Source organism: Carettochelys insculpta, chromosome 7 (assembly GCF_033958435.1).
Source record: "Carettochelys insculpta isolate YL-2023 chromosome 7, ASM3395843v1, whole genome shotgun sequence".
NCBI classification, from domain to species: domain Eukaryota; kingdom Metazoa; phylum Chordata; order Testudines; family Carettochelyidae; genus Carettochelys; species Carettochelys insculpta.
In genome coordinates this window covers 72,820,585-72,842,491 of record NC_134143.1, presented here as the reverse complement: position 1 = coordinate 72,842,491, position 21,907 = coordinate 72,820,585, and the positions used below count along the sequence as shown (strand labels likewise).

Here is a 21,907-nt window from a genome sequence, read left to right as displayed (position 1 = left end):
TCAGCTCCACAACAGCGCCGGGAGACAGGGAAGTATTAGAGATGGGGAAACTGAGGCACAGAGTAGCGGTAAAATTTACTCCAAGACAGGGAAGGAGTCAGTAGCAGAGCTAGGTAGAGAAACACAGCCGCGCTGGGCAGTCCCCTGCTCTAACCACTACCCGTCACTGCCTCCGGCTAGGGATTCTCGTCTGATAGGTTCTCCTCTTTCAACGTGTTCCATTTCCTAAACTTAATAAAAATGCGTCGTGGATGGGAAAAAAATTAAAACAGCAATCGGGCCGCGCCGAGCCCCAGCAGCCTGCTCTCCTCATTAAATCCACCCCCTAAAAGACCCGTCTCGCGCTATTCTGCCACAGGTCAATCGTGGGCCACGTAATGGAGAAACTGGAAGGCATCATGCGGCTGGGTAACCACTCGGTTACTCATTCTGTCTGCATCACAAATGCAGCATCTGAAAGCGTTGGGGGGGGCAGGCAGTCGCGGAAAAGCCTGCGTGCTAATAAACCGATGTATCCCCGTCCCCCAGATGTTTTTACGGCAGCCGCTAAGACCTCTGAACACAGCACACATAACACTGCCATGAATTCTTTGTGTTTTATTGCACTTGCGACCCGAGCGCGTCAGTGTAAATAATCAAGGTAATAAACATCACGAAAAAAGCGATGGGATTTTACAGCCATCCTCGTGGTACTAGAATCTCTAGCTGCATCCAACACAGAGTCCTTGGAACAGGGCGGGCATTTAGGGCCAACAGTTCAGTGTAGTGGAGGCTAGTTTTTGATTTCTTGTTGTACCAACCTACCCGACCTGCAGGAACAAAATAATCTAGGACCAAATTAAAGCCAGAAGTGCCACAAAAAATCCAAGAAGAGACACTTGAGGGAGAGGACAACCTGAGGAACTCCCTGCTGCAGGATGTCATGATGCCTGATTGCGGGCCCAGGTTTTTAGAAGATGCAATGCATTTATTACCAGCCTTTGGCCCTATCAAAGATGAAGAGTGTTACTGAATTCAAGCCTTCGTGCTTCAAACTTTTCAGCTTAGAAGAGAGGAGATGACGTGGGCATATGAGGTCTATAAAATGACGACTGGTGTGGAGAAAGTGACGAAGGAAAAGTTGTTTACTTGTTCCCATGACACAAGAACTAGGGGTCACCCAATGAAATTAAAAGGGAGCAGGTTTAAACAAGCAGCAGGAGTATTTCTTCATGCAATGCACAGTCAACCTGTGGAACTCCCTGTCACAGGACATCGGGAAGACCAGGACTTTAACAGGGTTACAAAGGAACCTGGGCTGTCCTTATGTTCTTAAGCAGTAACCCGGCAGGAGTCACCCCTCCGGCGTACTGTGCTTTACAGATTGGCATGGGGCACCCACGAGAGGTTCCACCTCAAGATGTCTCCATCCCCAGCTCGCCGTGTGATTGGCCTGGTTCCCAGACAGAGCAGCTGCAATCTCCTAGGCCCGCTGTGAGCTGCAGGAACAATGACCCCACCAGTAGGGGCGGACTGGAACAGCAGCAGGCCGAATGGTCCCAGGACCAGACAATTCTGTAAGATATGAGCTCGGTCAGAGCTGCCCTGACTAAAAACCTCCCATGCAAGTTAACAAGCCCTGAAAGTACTCCCCATACGCCACACGTCAGCTCCCCAAAGACAGGAGACCCTGGGAACCAACCACTGCTTCCACCAGCTGCAAAGGAAGAGACAGAGTCGGGGACTGTCTGTCGTAACGGCTGGGGAGGCATTCTGCCACCGCAGAGCTGGGTCATGGATAACACTGACACGTAAGTGCCCTTCGCCCCTGTTTCTAACCAAGAACAGAACAGCCACCTGGGGTCAGACCAAAGGTGCATCTAGCCACGCCCACAGTGGCCAACACTCGATGTCCCAGAGGAATGAACAGAACAGGGCAGTCATCCAGCGATCGCTCGCCTGTCGCCCGTTCTCTGCTGTCCGGTGCTTTTTTGTACCCAGTTTAGAGTTTTGGCCCCACAACATCACCAGTAATGAGGTCCAGAGGTTGGCTGGACAACGAGCAAAGCGACGGTTCCTTTTGTTGGTTTTAAACCTGCTGCCTGTTGATGTCATCGGGTGAGCCCTGGGCTGTGTGTGGTGGGAAGGAGTAAATAACACTTCCTTAGTCACTAATTTCTCCACACCAGTCACGATCGTGCAGGCCTTTTGTATACCCATTAGTTGTCTCTTCCAAACTGAATTGTCTCCGTCTCACCCACGGGAGCCGTTCCATCCCCCTCGTCATTGCTGCTGGCCTTTTCTGTACCTCTTCCGATTCTAATCTGTCTTTTGTGAGATGGGAATGAGACCTACAGGCTGTACCCGAGCTGCTGGTGTACCATGTAGGGTATTTTCTGGTTTGTCGTCTATCCATAGATGTAATGAGACGCAGCGCCCCAGACTCACTGGAGGAGAACCCAGGCTGTCCCTGTCCCTTAGCTCTCCCCACTTTGCAAGGTTATCCGAGCAAATCCCCTGCGACAATTGTATCTCACTTCCAGGACAGCAGGTTGCGACCACAGCTGCACGCAGCGAAGGAGTTAATGGCACATTGCCTCTGATTTGCAGCCTGCACCGCCTTTCCGAGGCAGCAGAACTCTTTAGCCCCGCACCCTGCCTTCGTTAAGCCAAGCCAGCCGCAGCGACTTGCTAACCCATAAAGCAGAGGTGGAAACCGTCAGCAAAGCTCTTCCCACCTGCTGCAAGTGCTGCATCAGTTTCTCAGGCATCTGGGAAAGGCGCGAATTCCTGCTCACAGCAGCGCAGAGACGCAGCATGTGCCAGCTTCTCGCTCCCCCTGGGGGCCTGTAGCTGGTTTTCAGCCCATCCACAATATCACGGCAAGGAACAGGGTTCCGCAGTGTGCCGGCCCTGGCTGGAAGCACACGGGGAGCTGGGTCTGGCGGACAGCTAACGACACCAAAGGGAGGCAGCTCTGCACAGGGCCTCTGGCCTGAGCGGTCGCATTGCCCTGGTGGCGTGAGAGGAAGGAAATAGCACTGTGGTTCCCTTATCGTCCAGAAACTTACTGACTATCCCCTGGGAGAGCAGAGCCACTGAGACATGCAGGAGGCAGGAGAGGCCCAGCAGGGCTGGCCCTTGGAGCCCGAGTTTCTAGCTAGTTGAATCAGTAGCAGGGGGAGGGGCAGCTGCGAGCCCCACGTGGGAGGCAGTCCCATGGGACCGGCGCTGTGGGGTACATCTCACCTGCAGGACAGCGCCCCCCACAGCCTCTCTGCAGGAACACACCCAGCACCAGCCCAGAGGGCAGCTGCCCCTTCCAGGTCTCCTTGATCAGCCCTGAAATGATGGTCGGAGGAGAGCCCAGCAGGCGGCTGCAGACCTCAGAGGGAGCCTGAGATACTGCAGGAGGCTGAGAGCGACGGGCGTGGAGAGCCTGAAGCCCCCTCGCTGTGGTGCGGACATCCCACCCCCCCGGCACCAACCTGGGAGCGACACCCGAGTCGGCCAGTTGCTCTGCGTTCTCTCCTTCACTCCCCAGCGGCCGAGCTGCTCAGACTCCCATCAAAGCCGTCACCTCTGATCCTGGCCCACTTTGTGGCGCTCCGCAGCCCGCCGAGGAAGTGAGCCAGACTCCCCGAGCTTTCATCCCAGCAGCTTCGGTGGCGGCGCTCTGAGCGAGGCCGACTCCCCTCCCCAGAGCTGTCATCTGGCGCCTCTGACGCCGCCAGTCCCAGCCGTAACGCCGTCACTTCACTGAGCCGAGGGAAGAGCACGTTGGTTTCACCCCGTAATGCCACAGGGCTGGTGGACTCACTCCTGGGAGCTGGGCGATTCTAGGCCCTGGCCGTACACAGGGTAACCGCGGACCAGCACCTCTCCGAATCCCACCTCGCACTGACAACGCAGCAGCCCTGCTCATGTGAGCTTAGGCCAGGGATTGAGAAGGGCCATCTCCGGCTGATGCTGGCCTGGAGGACTGCAGCCAGGACACAAAGCCAGGGCAATCCCCCCTCCAGGGAGCCAGGTGGGATGAATCACAGCTGCACACGGCTAGAGCCCTGGGTTTACGCTGTGCTCAGCAGATGACACCTGCAGCCGCTGGCAGCATCAGGCCCCCACTGACCTGGGCACAGCACTGTCCCCCTTCAGCCTGAATCCTCCCTGCCCCAGAGGTGCTGCCTGTTCTGCAGACAGAGAAGCCGTGGCAGAGAGATTCAGCAGCAACCAAAGCCCTAGGGAGAGGCCAGGTAGGTGCTCCCAGCTCCCAGGACAATGCTCAGCTATCCTCTCTTCTGTCCCCATCTCCAGCCCCTGCTGCCAGGGACCGGACCGCCCTGGGTCGGATCCCACTTTCACCAGCACTCTGGGCTGGCATGGCCAGCCTTGATGGACCCCAGAGATCATAAGTATAGAGAGGTGGCTGTGTTAGTCGGTATCTTCAAAAACAACAAGAAGTCCTGGGGCACATTATAGACTAACAGATGTTTTGGAGCATAAGCTTTCGTGGGCAAAGACCCACTTCGTCAGATGCATGAGTGGGGGGGTGGTGGTTCAGAGGAGGATTTAAAGAGGGGGACTCAGTAAAGGGGAGGGCCAGAGCTGACAAGGTCTATTCAGTCAGGGTGGAAATGGCCCATTATTTGCAGTTAATGTGGAGTTGTGACCATCAAGAGAGAAGAAAACAAGTCCCTTCCGTCAGGGGGATGTGGCCCATTGTCAGTTGCTAAGGTGGAGGGGTGCCCATCAAGAGCAGAGAAGCTGCTTTCGTAATGGGCCAACCACTCCCAGTCTCTGTTCAATCCTTGGTTGATGGAGTCAAATTTGCAACTGAATTGCAGCTCTGAAATTTCTCTCTCCATTTGATTTTTGAAATTTTTCTGTGGTAGGCCTGCTCCTTTTAAATCTGCCACTGAGCGTCCAAAGAGACCGAAGCGTTCTCCTCCAGGTTTGTGTACGTTACCGTTGTATGTCCCAGAGATTGTAGAATCCCAGGGCGGGAAGACACCTCCGTCGTGCACAGAGGATGCTCTCGCACGTACACTTACACCCTGCAAACTAACATCCTCTGCCCAGCGTGATATTCTGCACCATACGCCTGGGGTTGGTGTGCAGATGGCACCCTGCAGCGTGACCTCAGAGGTACTGTGTGTGCTGGGTCCCAATGAACAAAGGACACCATGGAGCTCACCGGGGGTTCCAGGAGGAAATAATTCATTACAATGGGACTGTGCTGGCAAAGCTCTGGGAAACCTCATGCTGTAGGAAACTGCGGTGATCAGCTCTATTACGTCAGCACTTAGGGACGCACCCTGGCTCACGGCCCGGCTCTGCTAGGCACGGTACAACCCCCCTCCCCCCTCAAAAAAAATGACCATCCCAGCGGCACAAAGCTTACAACCTGCTTGAGAGACAAGCGACAGCCGGGGGAAGCCCATGGAGACGCGTGGTCAGCACAGGAAGAGGCCTGAGCTCACCTGGGCCACAGCCTTTGCGTAAGTATCAGAGAGGTAGCTGAGTTTGTGTGTACCTTCAAAAACAGCAAGAAGTCCTGGGGCCCCTTATAGGCTAACAGGTATTTTGGAGCATAAATATGAAAGCTTATGCTCCAAAATACCTGATAGCCTATAAGGGGCCTCAGGACTTCTTGCAGCCTTTGCATGGGGTCAGCCTAAGAAGGTGTACCCCTTGCATTGCTGATTCTGATGTTAGCCTTGCGGCAGGCTGACGAGTCCACTAGCCAACGGCTTCCTGGAGGCTGCGGGGCTCTCACAGCCCCAGCACAAGGCTGGGGTCTGCTCCCCACTAAACGGCTGACTCCCCATGGGAAAGCGGCCAAGCTCCTGGCCATGCCCTGCCCCCGAAGCCAGGCCAGCTGCCCCCGGCTTGGCGAGCGAGTGCTGGGAAGCCCCACGCCGGCCGGGCAGGGCATTAGACTAGCTGGTCCTCGCGGTCCGTCCCACCCTGTGGTCCCCTGGGAGGGAAAGCGTGGCTCGGCGCAGAACGGCAGCGTCTCGGCTCTGCCGCTCGCCTGCAGGCCAGCCACTCGCCTTTGCAGCCAGCTGCCCCCACCGACTCACCAGCACCGTCCCTAGATGCTGGCGTAGCAGTGCCGGCTGGACCCCCCCAGCGACCAGCCTTTGAGGGCAGCGATTCGCAGCGTGCAGCTCGTTACAGCCAGGCAGCATCAACGCAGCCGTGGTTATGCAATGGCAAACACCGCTGGAGATCTGCAGCCATGCCAGCTTGGTTCCCCCACAGCCCTGCTCCAGAGGACTCCTTGTGTTACTCCACTCCGCGCCACCCCCACACACCCCCAGGGAGGACAGTTCACCCCCATGCCGGCCACAGGCCCCCTCCTGCCCTGCTCGTGCAGGTCTGTCTGTGGGCTGCATGCACACAGAGGTGGGGAGAAACCACCAAACCCGTTCTCACCTGGGACCCAGGGCTGCACGTGGCCAGGGCTCAGGTAAGTGGGGCTTATTTCACAGCAGGGTTTTTAGCAGGCCTTTGGCTGCCCGCTGGGCTTCCTGACTCCGGGGAGTGTAGCATCTTCTCCCACCTCCCTTGCGCACCCGAATGCCCCATGGGCCTGCTGCGCAAAGGAGGTTTGCAGGACACCTATCATCTGCCTTTTGCAACCTCATTCCCCAGAACGTCAAATCCAGCCTGCTTTGGTCTGCAGCCTCTGCCAGCTTCCTTAGGCCGCCCGGCCTGATGGCTGCGGCTCAGACCATCCTCTTTAAGTCACAGAATCAAAGAATCCCAGGGCGGGAAGGGACCTCAGGAGGTCATCTAGTCCAGCCCCCTGCCCAGGGCAGGATCAACCCCCACTAAGTCATCACAGCCAGGACCTTGTTAAGCCGGGACTTAAAAACCTCGAAGGATGGAGAATCCACCACCTCTCTAGGCAACGCATTCCAGCGCTTCACCACCCGCCTGGGGAAATACTTTTTCCTAATATCCAACCTCCACCTCCCGCTCTGTAACTTCAGACCATTGCTCCTTGTTCCGCCGTCTGTCACCACTGAGAACAGCCTCTCTGTCCTCTTTAGAGCTCCCCTTCAGGAAGTTGAAAGCTTCTGCTAAATTGCCTCTCAGGCTTCTCTGCTTCAGACTAAATAAGCCCAGATCCCTCAGCCTCTCCTCACAGCTCATGTGCTCCAGATCCTTAATCATTTTCATTGCCCTCCACTGGACCCTCTCCAATGCGTCCACCTCCTTTCTCTACTGGGGGACACAATACCAGTGCCAAGTTGAGGGGAATAATAACTTCTCTAGATCTGCCGGAGATGCTCCTTCTAAAACCTGGCCTAACCTTCTGCTTGCTTCGCATCAGGCGGTTGACTGCCCATCAGAGCTGCTGTGGCGGAGAAACAGTCGATTGTTAAGTCATGTGGCGGAGCTGGAGGGAAGGTGGGTGTTGCTGGCTCTGAAGAGGACGTGGATGGGGATACAACCTCCGCCACCCTCCGCCATTCCGGGAGGACCTCAACAAAGGTCACTCCGGGCTGCCATGCACCTGAGCAGAGAGTGGAGCAGCCCCAGTTGGCTGGCCTGGAGCTGACACAGGCCTGAGGGATGCGGGTAGCTGAACTGCCACAGCTCCGTGCATGGAGACCAGCCCTCCCGGAGGCGAGAGGCCCCTGCACACAGGCACCCACAGAACTAGTCTATGACGGAGATATAAGCTGGGTGCCTCTCTCCATCAGTCCCATTCTGCACGGCTCTCACGCCCTGCAGGGGCGGGGAAGGCGTGGGGCTGAATGGGGGCAGGGAGGAGGGGGCTGAGAAGAGTCACATTAAGGATGCTCAGCCTGAAGGAAGGTGCCTTAAACAGGTGGCCTCTTGTGCTCCCTGCCTGCCTGGGAACTGGAGAAGAGCCTCACCCACGTCCGTGTCGAGTGGCACCCGCCACACACTAAGAACCCAGTGAGGTCCCATTTAACACATGCCCGGTGCTTCACCCCCACCAGGTCACCTGCACGGCCCCAGCCCAGGCACTGCCCTGCCCTGCCTTGCGCGGCAGCGGGCAGAGTTCCACGGTAACCCTGCGGGCGGGGAGCCTTTCCTGGAACCCCAGTAACTCTCCCCAGGAAATGCAGCAGGAGCCAGGGCCCATTGGGACAGTGGCAGGGGACACGTAGCCACCAGAGCTACGGCCAGCCCTGGGGGGACAGCTTTCGGGCCAGCTACCGAACCTCCCAGCAGCTGCAGCTCCTAAGCCGGCCAGGCCCAGTGCTCAGCCAGCTCCAAAGTTGTGCCCAGCTGGTGCGGAGAACTCCAGGGCTCCAGCCGCCAGACTCAGCCGGCTCTGCTCCTCCCAAGGAGGACGCTGCAGTCCTGTCCGCTGGCAGGAGAGCCCCCATCACCCAGGGCAGCCGCCCTCTCTCGCCAGTCCCCGCTGAGCGAGCCGGAGCGCGGAGGGGCAGAGGGAGCCCTCAGGCCAGGGCAAAGGAAGCTGGGGCTGTGGGAGAGACAAGAGCTTCAGGTCAGCGGTGCTGTAGCAGCGCTTGGCCTAGCCACTGGAGGACGTAGCTGGCTCCAGGCGAGCGGAGCTGGCCCAGGCCACCCCCAAGTCAGCTCTGAGCTCCGGTGGATCTGCCCGTACAGCCGTGCGAGGCAGGCAGACCCTCGGCAGGGCTACGCTGCCTCAGCGAAGAGGCTCTAGTGGGCAGGAGAGAGCTTGACTAACCCCCCGGGGAGGCGGCAGCCGTCCCTGGGAGACGCTCTCCAGATGCGCCGGTGCTGGGGTCAATGGAACCGAGTCACTGGGGCCTGGAATTTTCACAGGTAGCTCCACCTGTGTAGCCCTGTAGCACGGTCCTGCCCTCCCGACCGGTGAGGAGCGTCGTGGGCTCGATGCCGGCGGCTACCCAAACAGAGAATCAAAGGGACCTCGAGGGGCCATCGAGTCCAGCCCCCTGCCCCAATGGCAGGACCAAGTACTGTCTAGAGCGTCCCAATCACCACAAGCTCAGCTCCCTGCGCTGTGCACCTCAGAACGGAAGCCTGGGCCGGCCTCAGCGGGAAGAGAGAAGCCGCCAGGAACAAACCGCACCATGTGGGGAAGAGATTTACAAGATCCAGATGTTCCTGCCTCCTCCTGCAGCCCCAGGGAGCTGGACGCCTGCTCGCCCGAGGCACCATCTGTTCACAAAGGCAGCCCTGTCCTCTCGCGCCGAACTCCTGCCGCTTTTGGCAGCAGAGAGAGACCACGGTACGAGCAGGTGGTATCCATTACCAGACCAGCCTCTTTGTAATGGACACGCAAGGTGCTTTCCTAGAGCACGGAGCTGCTTTCCACATAAGGGCACGGGCTGGGCCGGAGCAGGGAAGGGGACTCTGAAGGCGACGTCCCAGAGGGGAGACGCAAGTGGACGTGGGCGTCAGGTCAGGACACGCCGAGCCGTGGCCACGAGAAGAACCAGAAATAAAAAGTGTGGCGTGAGAACACAGGAGCAATTCCCATCTTAGCTGAGCTGGTCCAGCCAGGAACGGGATTCTCACCCTCACGCCACGAGATTTCAGCTTCTCTTCCATACGTTGCCTGTGCATTCAGCACCTGCCTTGGACTCGGTCCCAACAAGGGGGGAATTCCACCCACACTCCAGGTAACACGTCAGCGATCTGACCCAGGCCAGCAAACCGCCTCTAATCCAGCCGGGCCGAACCCCCTGCAGTTCAGAGGAAGGCATGAAACCACCATGGAGGGAGCCAAGCAATGCGGGGAGTAGGAGAGAGGCTATTTCATGGCCTCCTGAGGAAGGAGGGGAGCAATGCATGAGAAGGGTGAATTGAGGCTGGCGTCCACAGAGAAGGCTGGAGGGTTAAAACAACCTTGCCACCCAAGATTTCACCCGCTGGCCTCCCGGCTCTGCAAAGCCCAGCTGCTTTAACGGTGAGGGGCGTAGCAGCCGGGGGTGCTCACGGCACAAGACACATCGCAAACACGAGGCCAAACACCAGTCGCTAAGTCCTTGCCTTGAGGGGCTTAGATGGCCAGCTGCAGCACCCTCACCTTGTGCAACGCACACCTGTGACGCTGGCGTTTCACCATGCAACCCCTCATTTGCACACTAAAGTTCAGGGCAATCAAACAGGGCCTGAGCCACACACCATGCCCTGGAGGGTTCCAGGTAGATTATTATCGCTCTGGGACTCGTCAAGGCTGAGCCACCCTCGCCGGGCTGCTAGCTGCAAGCCTGAGGCCAGTGGGGTGCAAACTTTCCCAGCCAGGCCCCCGCTCATTACCAACACCGGCATCTGTCTGGCCACTGTTGCGCAGCCCAGGGTTCTCAGCAGCGGGCTGCGGCGGGGTGGAATGAAGACAGAGCCGGGCTGGGGGTGCAGGAGGGAGTGGGATGAGGACACAGAGCGGATCTGGGCCAGGCTCCCTCCCCGACCCCCATGGAGGCTGACCCAGGCCTCCTTGAACACTCCTCAGTCTCACCTGCTAGGGCGCCCCACAATTTGGGGCCTGCTGCCCCAGGGACGGTAACGGTGCCCTCACCGCCAGTCACTGTGTGCATTGGGGAGGGACCTCGTGCCCCACCTGCGGGGCTCCAGGCTGCCAACCCAGAACAAAGCCAGCCTCGGCTCTATGAAGACAGACACAACCTAGCGATGGGTCAGCACACAGCATCAGATCACTCCCCCCTCACGCCCCCCAGCTGGCTGCTGAGCTGCCCTCCGGCCACAGGGAGCTCCTCCTGACCTGCCCCAGCCCCACGCTGCTCTGGGGGGCTCTGTTTGCTATCTTGGACAACTCGTCCCCCTGCTGGTCCCCTGCCTGGCAGAGCGCAAGGCCTGGGCTCGGACCCCCGGTTTGACCCTCGAGTCCTTTCACCAAGACAGCACTGCGCAAGTCCCTGGGGGATCCGAGTGCTGACGGAGACGCCTGTGGAGCAAAGGGCGTTCGAGTGAATCATTACTCCAAGGAGGGACGGGACCAGTTCCAGCCTGCCTGACCCTCCCATGCCAGACGGGTGCAAAGTTGAACCCCGACTGCCTGCGGCTGACAGGCTCGACAAGCCCGTCGGAGCGGCTCGGGACGTGTGTCTGCGCTTTCCCTGCTGCGCTCGATCCCAACAGCTTCTAGCTTCCTGGCCTGGGCCTATTAAGCAAAAAAATGGCTCTGCTACAAAAACAGGCCTTTAAATATCTGCCAGGGGCACAGCAGGGGCTGCCAACCTCCAGGCACAGCCTGGAGCCCCCTGGAAGGGGTACCCGTCCCCCAGGGAGGACTGAAAGCTGCCCTGGAGATTTTAAGGTGTGTGTTAAGAAAGTGACATTGCGCCAGGTTGGAAAATCTCCCAGAGTAGCTTCAGTCCGAGTTGGCGACCCCAGGGCTGGGCCAGCGGAGGGGGAGTGCCAGGAAATACAGTAACTGGATCCTGGAGCGCTCGGACCCCTCTGGGCTGGGGGGCTTGGACGTCCAGTTGGACCCTGCTGAAAATTCCAGCCCAGGCGACTGATGGGAACAGACCCAGAGGAAGGGAGAGCGACTCGGCCCAGGCCTGGCCCTGGTCCGGCGTCACACAGGCCGGGAGTTCCCGAGAGAGACCCTCACTTTAACAGCTTGTTCACAATCGCGCTACAGTGCGCCAGCCAGGGGCCTGAGGCGCGTCACAGGCAGGGGTCAAGCACCACCCGCTGGCGAGGTGGCCAGGCGACCCGCTTGGGAGAGGCTTGAACAAGGCCATCTGGCGAGTGTGACAGAACCTGGAAAGGACCCAGCCGCCCCAGCTCGGCCCCCCCAGCTCTAGCCATTCAGCAGCACTCGCTCCCTGCACCTGTGGGCAGGGCTGACTCCTCTGCCCTTTGCCGCGACCGGAACAAGAAGCTCTTCAGGGAGATGGCCGGCGAGGTGAGATCAGCGCCCGGCACGCACAAGGCTCCCTTAGGTGGCTAGTTCTTCATGGGGCTCTGCCAGGGCACGGTCTGTCTGTGGTGCTCCTTGGCCGACCAGGGGGCTGGACTATGACAAAGGCCCTCCAAGCCAGGAGGTCACCCAGCTGCAGCCTCGGGTTCTCTGCAGCGTCTGCTTTCGCTGAGGGACCCCTCGTGTGCAGAACTGCTGTGGTGCCACCCCACTTTATAGAGATCGGCCATCGGACACTTGCTAATCAACCCCGCAGACAAGCCCAGGCAGGCAACCGACCCTGCCCCAGCCTTGGAACCTGGGGTGCCCCCGAGCCCTGCTCTTCCCACCAGCGCTAAGTAAAATCCACCTGGGCTCCTCCTGCGCTGAGTGGTGGGAATGTCTGTTCCACGCTCCCCGAGAACTGTGATCTCTGCAGCAATCCCCAACAACAAGGGGTCCAACCAGGCAGCATTTGGCAGACCTTCCAAGAGAAGCTACAGGCGGCGGGGCCGGGGGGCAGGCAGTGGCTTTCCTCCTCTCCGTGGCTCACACGCAGGGTGGCACCATCTGCTGGGGATGCAAACGGAGTCCAAACATGCCGGGTCATGATCGCAAGACGAGGGGCTGTGGAGCGGCCTGTTCTCCCCCTGTAGCTTTGACTGGTCACTGTCTTAGGGTGTACCTCTAAGGTTCAGCCTCCTGGGCATCGCCCAGTGTCAGCCCTGGCACAGGGGGACTCTCACTCTGCTGCCAGAGCGCCCCCACCCGGCCAGAAAGGGAGAGGGCTCGGTGAGTCCCTGGCTCCAGAGCGAGGGTGCACTCCAGCCCGGCACAGCCCTGCTTTCTCGGGAACGTCTTCCCCGCCGGCGCTGGCACCGAGTCCCTGGTACGACCCGGCCAGTCCCCTCCTCCGAGCAACCGGCTGCCCTGGCTCATTCGCAGATGCCGGAACTGGGCTGCAGCCACCCGCTCCCTGGGAAGTAACAGCCGTTTCCAGCACAGAGCATTTCGCAGCCCAGACCAGCGGCCAGCTGGCTCCGCGGGAGACTTGGGAGGAGCAGGTCTGAGTGACTCGGTTTCCCAGGCCCTTCTCTCTTCTCCCAGCACAATGGTCCCGGCTCACCCAGGGCCTCCATCGCAAGCCAAGGCAGGAGGCGTCTGCGGAACCAGCCAGGGAAGACCTCCGGCCGCACGAGCTAGAGGAGGAAGATTCATGCAGGGCTCCGAGTGAGCTGGACAAATCGGAGGATGCGGCCAAGAAAAATCTGACGCGGTTCAACAAGGAGAAGTGCAGAGTCCTGCACTTGGGACGGAAGAATCCCAAGCACTGTTACAGGCTGGGGACTGACCGGCTAAGCAGCAGAGCAGCAGGAAAGGACCCGGGGATGACAGTGGATGAGAAGCTGGACATAAGTCAGCAATCTGACCTAGGAGCCAAGAAGGCTACCAGCACGTTAGGGTGCATTAGTAGGAGCATTTCCAGCAGGTTGAGGGAAGTGATTATTCCCCTTTATTCAGCACTGGTGAGGCCACATCTGGAATATTGTGTCCAGTTCTGGGGCTCCCATCAAAAGAAGGATGCAGACGCATTGGATGGAGTCCAGCAGAGGGTGACAAAAGTGACCAGGGGGCTGGAGCACAAGACCTATGAGGAGAGGCTGAGGGATTTGGGCTTGTTTAGTTTACAGAAGAGAAGACCGAGGGGTGATTTAATAGCAGCCTTCAGCTTCCTGCAGGGGAGCTCTAAAGAGGATGGAGAGAGAGGCTGTTCTCAGTGGGGACAGATGGCAGAACAAGGAGCAGTGGTCTCAAGTCGCAGAGGGGGAGGTTGAATATTAGGGAACTCTTTCCCCAGGCGGGTGGTGAAGCACTGGAATGCGTTGCCTAGAGAGGTGGTGGATTCTCCATCCCTAGAGGTTTTTAAGTCCTGGCTTGGCAACGCCCTGGCAGGGATGATTTAATTGAGACTGGTCCTGCTTTCAGTGGGGGGTTGGACTCAATGACCTCCTGAGGTCTCTTCCAACCCTACAATTCTATTCACCAGGGGACTGGAACCCTGGCCTGGACTCCACATACACAGGGCCACCTTCACAGATCGGGTCTAGCACCCAGCTGGCCTCCCCCGGCTCACGCGTGCCCATCCAGCCCTGGTCCCTCCAAGGAGGCCACCAGTCATGCTTCTTCCTTCGAATCCGACCTGGCTGCCCTTGCTTGTCTCATCCTCGGCTGGCAGATCCCCAGGAGGGCCTTGCACCGAGAAGGCAGATGTAGGTCTGAGCAACGGAGCAGGTTTGCTAAGGCCAGCAGTGCCCTCACTGAGAGAGAGCCGTGTCTGGACATATTCCATCCCTAGAGGTCTTTATGTCCCGGCTTGACAAAGTCCCGGCTGGGATGATTTTGATCCTGCTTTGGGTAGGGGGCTGGACTCACTGAGGGCCTGAGGTCCCTTCCCGCCCGAGGGGTCTATGACTGATCTCCCAGCCCCATGCACCACTCCAGAGGCTCAGGCCTCACACGCACTGCAGAACGGAGGGACCCTGGGCAGGCCTTGGGTGCCCCTTATGCAGCAAGTCCCTGAATAGCCAACAAGAGAACTCATCACCAGTTAGATCACGGGGCACGGGCCAGCTAAATCACAGATTTAGGCTTAACTAGCTGCACGCCCGTAGCCAACGGCCAGGCTGCTCGGGAGGCAAACCAAGCTTGAGCAAAGCACAAGCAGAACAGCACTGGACAGGGCCAACATCAGAGACAGCTCCAGGTCTGCATCGGACCCCACGCCGTCACCCTTACCGGCATATTTGTGCTAGAACCCCCCTGCCCATTTCCCAGCCAGGGGCCCAGCACTGGAAACCAGCCTCGGAGATAAGGGGGTAGTGTTATTCTGAGAGTTAATGAGATCTTGTAGGAAAATGACCTTAGGTTACGCTGGGAAAGAAATCTCTTGGAGAAGCTTCAGTCCAAGTTGGCAACCCCAGGGCCCAGCCAGCAGGAGGGTAAGTCCCAGGAAATATGGTAAGAACCGGCTGGATCCTGGAGCACTCGGACCCCTCCGGGCTGGGGAGTTTGGACGTCCAGTGGGATCCCGTTGGAAATTGCAGCCAAAACGACTGATGGGAAAAGACCCAGAGAAAGCGAGAGCGACTCGGCCCAGGCTGCCCCGATCCTGCATCACACAGGCCAGGAGCCCCCCAGAGACCCTCACTTTACCAGCTGCTTTGCAGTCACACTACAGCGTGCCAGCCGGGGGCCCCGAGGTGCGTCAAAGCCATGAGATGAGCATCAGGCGCTCTCCCCTCGCTCGGCAAGCGAAGGGGCCCAGCTAGGGACGAGCTAAACGCTGCATGCAGAGGCAGGGTTGGATCGGCCGTGTACAAGGAACCGGTCGCCCAATGCCCACCTGGGTGCAGAATCAGCCCCGTTTCATTCCTGCAGCGAGCAGCTTTAAACACACTCAGAGCGCGTTCCCCTCCGTTTCCTCCTGCCCTGTGGTTTCAGCTGAGGACAGCGAGCAGCTGCCACCCTTGCGGAAGCTCCTCCACCTGCCCGGCTCCCTTCCACGCAGGGAGAGTCAGAGCATCGAGGGGCGAAAGCCAGTCCCTACCGAGCGCTGTGTAATTCACCAAAAATCCCCCGTGTCCCGCTGGTGCCTGGCCTGCAGGTTCCTCATTGCAAACAGCTCAGTCCTGGCTCCCAGAAGCTCGGCTCTAAAGGCCACCAGCCAACCCGAGTGCAACACCTCCTTTGTGCTGCTTTCGCATTTCTGCCTCTGCTTTGGGCTCCAACGAACAAACCCCCCATCTCCCTGCAGCTGCTGTTCCCAGCCCGGCCCCGCAACAGCCGAGCCTGCAGAAACCGCCTGCTCGGCCTGACCTGACGAATGAGACCAGGCGAGACGGAGCCCAGAAATGTTAGCAGAACACACACACACACACACACACACACACACACCCCTCTCCTCCCCTCCCCTCCCCGCCTAGGACACTGGTCAAACCACACACACACACACACACACACACACCCCTCTCCTCCCCTCCCCTCCCCGCCTAGGACACTGGTCAAACCACACACACACACACACACACACACACACACACCCCTCCCCTCCTAGGACACTGGTCAAACCACACACACACACACACACACACACACACACACACACCCCTCCCCTCCTAGGACACTGGTCAAACCACACACACACACACACACACCCCTCCCTGCCTAGGACACTGTTCAAACCACACACACACACACACCTCCCCTCCCCTCCCCGCCTAGGACACTGGTCAAACCACACACACACACACACACCCCTCCCTGCCTAGGACATTGTTCAAACCACACACCTCCCCTCCCCTCCCCTCCCCTCCTAGGACGCTGGTCAAACCACACACACACACACACACACACACACACACACCTCCCCTCCCCTGCCCTCCTAGGACACTGGTCAAACCACACACACACACACACACACACACACACACACACGCATGCACGCACACACGCACGCACACCCTCCCCCTCCCCTCCTATAACACTGTTCAAACCACACACACACACACACACACACACCCCTAGCCTTGTAGGACACTGTTCAAAGCACACACACGTGCACACGCACACACGCTGCAGACGGTTGCCCACGAACAAATACGTCATCCGGCTGGAAGCACAGAACAAACAAACGCTCCAAGAAGTGAACCAGGCCTCTCGGCCCTGCGCGAGAAGCTGGAAGGGTGAATTCTCCAGGCGTGTTCCAAAGCCAGTCCCGGAGGACAGCTGTGTGGCTCCTTCTCTGCCACCTGTCCGACACCTCGGCTCTGGAGCAGTCCGGCCCAGGCGCTGTTCCTCTTGCTGCGTGGGGTTGCCAGATTCTGCTTGTTTCCAGCCACATCGGTTTTTCCTACTGGTTTTACACAAGTGACACGCCCGGGTGCTGATTCACACCACGCTGCCTGCAAGAGCCGTGTGCTCCCACTGCCGCCAGTCACAGCCCAACCCGCCAATTCCAGGCATGCCAGGCAGCAAAACTACCCTACCCTGAGAGCAGGTCTTGATTCCGACCACCGGGCAGCCCACTGACTCAAAGGACGGCAGCTCACGTAGCCCAGTCACTAGCAGGGCGCCCTCTAATTTTCTTCCATTCAGGAGCAGAATAAATTTTATTCTGTGCACCGAGGCATGGACGGAGGCGCACCACCAATAGACACGCACGCTGCCGACTGCAGGCCTCTGCTAATCCATTGGGCAGCCACCCAGGAGAGAATGAAATGCCACCCAAGTGCTCAGCTTACAGGGAACGCTGATCACTAGCCTAGGTTGCCCATTGCAGGTCTGGAGTCACGTGGGACAGTTTCCCAGCAGAGGAGAACTAGAGACAAAGATGCCGGGAGCACTCCAAGTGTAATGACTTGATTTCACACGTGCCAGTCCTGGCTCAGAAGCGGTTAAGAGGACACACAGAGACACCCCTTCTCCCAGGAACCTCAGCCCACGGCAGTGCCCTGTTCCCAGGGAGAAGCTCTGAGGAGCTTCTGCATGCTTCGGACGCTGCATCCCTGTAGACACCTTCTAATACCCAAAACTCAGCACGGCAGCATTTCTCCCTAAGACGCAAAACTCACTCGCACACTAAGAACATGGACAACTAGGACCGTGCCAGCTGCTGACACCAGCTGTTAGAGCTGCCAGTCATCTCCTGTCCTGGGCTGTGTTCTTATCCCACAAGGTGGAGTGGATCCTGAATGGGCTGCGGCAGGACGGGCAGCAGAAGGGGAAAGGAGAGGAAGGAACGGGCTGATAGCTCCTGCCTGTGCCGGGCTGTTCTGTGCATAGCTACGATTTAAATCCCCCCAGGCCTAACCAAGGCCTCCGTGGATTCTCTCTGCAGCTGTAAGATTTCTGTACAGTTCTGCTCTTCCCCGGAGGATCACATAACACCATCGCTTGGGGGTGGCCCCACGATTTTGCTAACAAAGCCTGTTTCGTCCTCTCTCTACCCCCCCACCCCCAGCACAGATGAGATCACAGCCTTCCCCCAAACCTTCTCCTGCATTACAGAGGGGTGCCCTGGAGCCTGACTGACTCAGACATAGGTCAAGAAGAAGAATGACAGGCGAGAACGGGCCTGCACGTTTCTGCCTGGCGCACGGAGGGGGAAATCAGATCTCACTCCAGTAAGGGGAGCCCCTGAGAACAGAGCTGTGGAGTAGCCAAACCCCAAACAGCCCCTGAATTGGGAGCAAAAAGGGCCCCTTTGGGTTTAAGTGTGTGGCTTCATTTTTACTTCCACAAGGCTGAGCGATCTTTCTTCATCGCTGCCTGGGCTCCGCTCTCTCACGATCGCTAAACTGCGGGGGGGCTGCAAAGTGGGGGATGAGCCCCTTTGGAGCTGGGAGGGAAATTTCATAACGGAAGCACAGCATGATCGGCTGCTGGGTCTCAGGCTCATTGGTCTCATTAAAAACCTTGAAATCGCTTACTGTCTTTGAGCCTGCGTCTGTACATTTATACACCAATTAATAAAGTTTTTACAGCCTACAGGCTTATTGTCTTCTACGTGCCGAGAGGGGTTTTCTCATACAAACCTGACCGAAATTTCCTTTGGTTTGGCTTACATGGGGCAGGGCCCTGCTAATTCCAGGGGTGAAAAGTGGGGCCTGTGATGTGGTGGGGGATAGGTGTGGGGCTCACAGAGGGTGTGGGGTTCCTGCTGAGGGCAACCGAGGCAACCAGGTGACACCCCTGGGCTGCAGACAAAGGGGGAGGTGGAGCCTGAGGGGGTTGAATTGGAACTGGGAGTTGGAAGCAGTGAGTCTGGGCTGGGTGAGAGAGAGACAAAGGAGGGGGCAAGGCCCCGGCTCTGGGGGCCCCTCGGGGCCTCCTCTCCCCAGCACGGATGGGACTGGCTGTCTCTGCCGGCTGTACTGACTCCTCTGTACGACGCTGTGTCCTGTCGGCTAATAAACCCGCCGTTCCCCTGCTGAGTGAGTCACTCCTGCCTGCAGGGTTGGGGCAGAGCCTGGGGACCCCTGAACCCCGTCACAGGGCCCGCCGTGAAGGGTTTGCTTGCACACGCCCTGCCCCGGCTCAGCCCGCGGTGTCTCTCTGAGCTCAATGCTGTCTCATTCTGGCAACACATCAGTGCGGGGCTGCAGGAGGGGGAGGATATTTCACAAAATATTTTGTGCAAAACTCAGGGCCCTGCGCCCTGCCACCACACCAGCTATGGTACAGCGGAAACGGCCACTTGTACTTCCTCCCCCAATAACACAGTTGGGGGCCATGTAAGTACCCCAATTCCTTGCTGGTCCTGCTGTTACAGAGCATCTGCGTGTAGCTGCCCCCTACTTAGCGTTCAGCCACAGCTCCTTGGTAAATTCAGACCCAAGTTCCAGCGTTTCTTTTAAGATGGCCATGTGAGCGTCTGCAGAGCCAGCCAACACTGTCTTTCGCCCTGACTTGTTTTCCCTCTCTCCACTGGCCGTCCCACACCTCGCCACCCAGCCGCCAGAACGCTGGCCTCTGGCTTCCCCCTCCTCAGACCCACGGAGCCAGCCTGCTCCCCTGCCACGAGCCTGGTGCCATCACAAACAGCCATGCAGAGCCACGGCCACCAGGTGGGCACTGGAGAAGTCGGCCAGAGGTGGGCAGCCTGCCAGCAGGGGTAAAAGGCTCCATGCTGCAGACCTCACCCAGGAACTGGGGGAGGGATAGCTCAGTGGTTTGAGCATTGGTCTGCTAAACCCAGGGTTGTGAGCTCAATCCCTGAGGTTGCCATTTAGGGATCTGGGGCAAATGGATTTAACCACCAAAAAAAAGCAATGGTGCTTGGTCCTGCCAAGAGGGCAGGGGACTTAACTCAATGATCTCCTGAGGCCCCTTCCAGCTCTATGAGATGTGTATCTCCCTATGTACAATGGACTACCTTGAGGAACCCCAAGTGAAGCCACCAAGAGGCGTGAATCCCCTGGAGCAGGTGATGGGTGGGATCCACCCAGGGGAAGGCATAGGAGCTACGAGGGCAGCAGAGCCACTCCCAGGAAACACACCTCTGGAACACCAGTCTGCAGTAGAGGAGGGACCCAACCAGAACCAGCTAGAGTCCCAGGCAGGGTAAGACCAGAAGCATCCATACGCTGCATTGACTGTTGAGCAGCCAGGTGTTTTTAAATGGGGCCTGGGGGCCCTGCCACCACGTTAGCTGAGCAAAAACAAGCCGAGTTTAGCGCTGGTGGCTCTGCCAAGCTGCGGTTCCCCAAGCATCCTGATGGGGGGGTTCGTTTCCCCCTCACCTGGGCCAGTCTGCCTCCCAGGAGGGTGTCCCCACTAGTCAGAGCCCCAGCGAGCCAGCCACGTGCCTCATGCCTGCCCCTGGTGCTGTCCTCATGGGCAGAGCTAACAGAACCAGCAGGCGACGTTTTATTTCTCGTGGACACACAGGGAAGACAAAACCACCGTCCTGCATCGGTCCATCAGCACAGACGTTGTCTTCAGCCGAGCACAGGCTTCCCTTCAAGTCCCAGGGCTTTACAAGCAGCCAACGGGAGGCCTCAGAAGGGCTGGACCAGGGGTCAAAAGCCTCTGGCCTGAGATTGCGAGAGATGCCGAGCTCTTGCTACCAACAGCTAAGTCTGACGCTGGGGTTCAGGCCACCCAAGGGGGAGCAGCAACTCCCTGTCCTGCCCCTCCTGTCGCCTTCCATTCCTACCCGCCAGGAGCTGCCGCCAGAACCTTCCAACATGCCGCCTTTCCCCATTCCTTTGGACGCCAGCGGCCGTTAAAGAGCCCCTCGTTAGCGCTGGGTAAGGATATCGAATGCAGCTGTCGCTGTCCCTCGTCTGCCCCAACAGATCGCCTGGATTCCCTGACCCACAAGGCCCTTCGAACACCTCCGCAGCCTACCGGGAAAGGGAGGGTTTTGTTTTCCTTTGCGAGGCCGGCACCAAAAGCGGCCTTGTTTCGATGCCCCCGTGGGATCCGTTCCCATTCAGCTCCACTGATTCAGGGCTTCTAACTTTCTCACGTCTATTTACAGACACCATTTAGCTTCGCGGCCTGCCTGAGCCACACACCATGGCTATCCCCACCCGCTCCCTGAAACGACGTCGCTTTCAGATTTTAGAGTAATAACTTTGCTCCCCTGCGCGATCCAAGTTCTGGCTGCAGCCCTGGAAATGGTGACCTGGTGGTGCAGGAGGCTGGTAAAAGAGCACACAGACCCTCCACCCAGGAAGATACCGATTTTAAATCGGCCCAGGCGATCAGCGGCTCCAGCCAGCCGAGTGCTGCGCTACACAAATCGGCAGCTGTGATTTTCAAGATGGCTCAAAGCCCATTCAAGTCTGGAGCTGGAAACAAACTGCTGCGCGATTGAGACTATCCAGAGACGCACAAAACGACAGGGCCCAAGGCGATCAGTTAGCACACGCGGCAGGTAAGAACAGCCGCCAAGGGCCGAGGTTTTCAACCAGGGTGCCACGACACACTTGGTGCGCCCCGAGAACTGTCCCAATGCGCCATGAAACTTCATCAGTTTCCCCTGGCTGGGGCTCTCCACAGAGCCACCGCGGGGAAACTGACAACCCCACGCCAAGGCTGCCTGCTCCTGCTGTGGCCAGGGGGGACAGAGGAGCCCGTTGGCGCTGGGACGCTGTTCAGATGCCGCATCCTGGCTTCAAGGGGCTGGCGGGGGGAGCAACGTTTAGGAGCATTTGATTCTGCTGAAAAAAGCAGGTGCGCCACAGAATTGCTGGTCTCACTGAAGCGTGCCGGGTGACTGAGAAGGCTGGGAACAGCTGCTCCAAGGCCTGACCAAAGGTCCATCTAGCCCCGGGTCCCGTCTTCCAGCAGCGACCGATGCCAGGTGCGTCAGAGGCAACAAACAGGACAGGCACTTATGGAGCGAGAACTCCCCTGGTGTCCGCTGCCAGCTTCTGACAGTCATTGGCTGGGGGACGTGGAGCTGTGCCACTGACAGACCCGTCCTCCGTAAGTTTTGACCTCACAACACCCTCTGGCCGGCCATGCTGTAGGGTGGCTGGGCGCTGCGTGAAG

The 21,907-nt window shown here is 58.5% G+C and overlaps 1 protein-coding gene across 7 annotated transcripts in view; it reads right to left on the bottom strand.

The window, feature by feature from the left end:
* Positions 1-21,907, bottom strand: part of SEMA4G (semaphorin 4G) — a 94,619-nt gene that overhangs the window by 43,434 nt on the left and 29,278 nt on the right. The gene's annotated exons all lie outside the window — the stretch shown is intronic.